A 2,630-nucleotide genomic window follows, 5' to 3' on the forward strand; every position below is an offset into this window, starting at 1 on the left:
CTCCCAGCGTGCAGCTACATTCCCCTCCCCGAAGAGGCTAGTGCAGCCCCTGGCCCCAAGCCTGAAGTGGGCAGCCCGCCCTTGCCCTACATACAAAGCTGGGGGGCACATGCTCCCCATGCCTGCCCCGGGTGCATGCAGTGGTGGGGAGCTGCCTCCCTCTAGCCTCCGTGCCCCCCAAATAAGCCACCCATGGCTCTGCCCTGCACCCCGCCCTGTCCCATCTGGCAGCACCTGCCCCAGCCCCACTCCTTGCCTCACTGGGGGGTCCTCGATCTGCCTCCCCATGCCCCTTTCCCCCCACAGAATTTCCATGCGGGTGTTGCTCTCCATGCTGCCGGGCTACATATTGGCTATCAGGTCCGTATCAGCCGATAGGGCTGGTTGATAATCGGCCATCAGTATCAGCCAAAAAATCTTTACTGGTGCACCCCTAATGGAAACCATTCTTGTCAAGAACAATCTGTCTCATTGTGGGAATGGAAACATGACTGGAACGGGCCTCTTAAGTTACTGTGCCCACTCTCCTATCAGAAACAGCCACACCATATAATCCCCTTCCTAAACTAATACAACTCCATATTAAAAGCAGGCAGGGTTTTTTCCCCTTCTACTCCTGTTGAAAGCCTCGACTCTGACTGCTTTGATGGCAAGGCCAAGGGTTTCCACTCACTTCCTACTTGCCTGTTTGCCTGTAGCTTTGAACCAGTATTATAACTGGATTATAATTGGATTTGAAATCATTGCTATAGCGATATTTTTCTTCAGATATTACATGCTTTCAGGAACAAAGTGTTGAGTGCAAACACAAGTGTCCAAAAGGCATAACAGTTTCAAATGCTGTTTGGTAGAGTAATGGTTTTCAACCTGTGGTCTGTGGACTCCAGGGAGTCCACATGCTGTCTAAGTGGTCCACAAAAGATGACCATGATCAATCAAAAGTATGTGAACACCCAAACTTACAATTCAAAATGGTCTGCACCTCCATTTGAAACTTCCAAAGGGGTCCACACCTCCATTCAAAATTTTTTAGGGGTCCACAAATGAAAAAAAGGTTGAAAATCACTGTTATAGAGGCCATAAAGCAGAGGGAGGAGGGTGTGTTCAAAACTTCATTTCCAAGTCAATATGTCCTCTGGGTTTTCTAGGGCATCTTGTTTTGTGCAAGGTTATTTAAAACCATAAAGCTGCACTGTCTTTATTTATATTATCATTATTATTTGTATTAACATATTGCAATCAGCTCAGATCAGGACTTATGTATGGTATGTGCTGTACAAACACAATACAAAGACTATTCCTGCCCCCCTCCCAATTACAATCTCAGTATTATACCACAGGTAGATAAAGACAGTTATATAAACTTAAGAAAACAAGACGGATCAGACTCATAGGCAAAAGTAACAGAGCATTAGCAGTCTAACCATAGATGACTTTTCTGTAGGCATCATGGCAAAGGACAGTTTTAAGGAGAGATTTGAAGGAAGGTAATGAGATAGATTTGCAGGCCACAGGGAGCAAGCAAAGAGGCGCTTGTTTAAAAATGGAAACTGCCACATGGGGCTGAACAGTAGGGGAAGAGTCAGACTTTCAACATGAAATGAGAAAATGGGGTTAGGCTGGGAAGGGATTTCAAAGTGAAAACAAAGAGTTTATGTTGATTCCACCCAGAAGGGGAAACAGTGGAGAAATGTGTATGCTGAGGTGAGATTATCAAAGCAACCAAGCAGGAAAAGGATTTTTGCAGCACCATTATGCATGGCTATCAGCAGGATCAGACTGTATTAGTCAAGGCCAGAGAAAAGGATGTTACAGTAATCAAGGTGCATTAAGCACATTATTGAGGTCAACCACTAAAAGTAAAGGTGAATCATGAGCTGCTTAAAATCCATGGAAAAATTCCAGTCGACCGCAACATGAGCAGAATCAGGCCCTAAGCTGATGGGCTTCTGCACCACTCTGAAAGAAATTCTTTTAAATGAGTGTCAACTGTAACTTACCCCTCCGACATTCACACTATAGCAATTTATTTGTTCCCACTCATTCCTTTGATCATCAGATTTCCAGACAAAGAAAATCATTCCCATAGAAATTTAATTCCGTTAAGAACAGTTGAGAGTATAAAGGGAAAAAAACTAGGAAGGCAAGGATGCAACGGCTTCTTTCATGTCACTTTGCTGTGTCATGTACCATAAACTGAAATTTATTTTCTTTAGTGTTTAGTACACAAAGCATGGCATTTTTCAGTCCTAGCACTGGGTGTCATTTCTGATATATTTCCCATAAGGAACATAAATAGAAGGTTCAAGACCATTTGCATCATCTTAAATGTGAGATTTCAAGAACATTTTGAAATGCTTTAGTCTGAAGAAAAAAGCCTGAAAACTGATTTCTTGTAAACAACGTGAAACTGAAGGGTGACTACTCGAGATCCTGTGCTTAGCTGGGGGAGGGAAAACTATCTGAGAGGACAGGAGGAAAGAGAAAATAGTTGTGCTTTTTTTTGCCTCCTAATGATTTGACACCGTGTACATTCATTAAGTTTATTAAACTATTGATTTGCAGAGCAGAGAGTTAATCCCCATCTCTCCTACAACCATGACTTCTGTTTTTATTGACAGAGTTTGTCT

The sequence above is a fragment of the Gavialis gangeticus genome, unplaced genomic scaffold (assembly GCF_001723915.1).
Source record: "Gavialis gangeticus isolate Ggan-Ray unplaced genomic scaffold, GavGan_comp1, whole genome shotgun sequence".
NCBI classification, from domain to species: domain Eukaryota; kingdom Metazoa; phylum Chordata; order Crocodylia; family Gavialidae; genus Gavialis; species Gavialis gangeticus.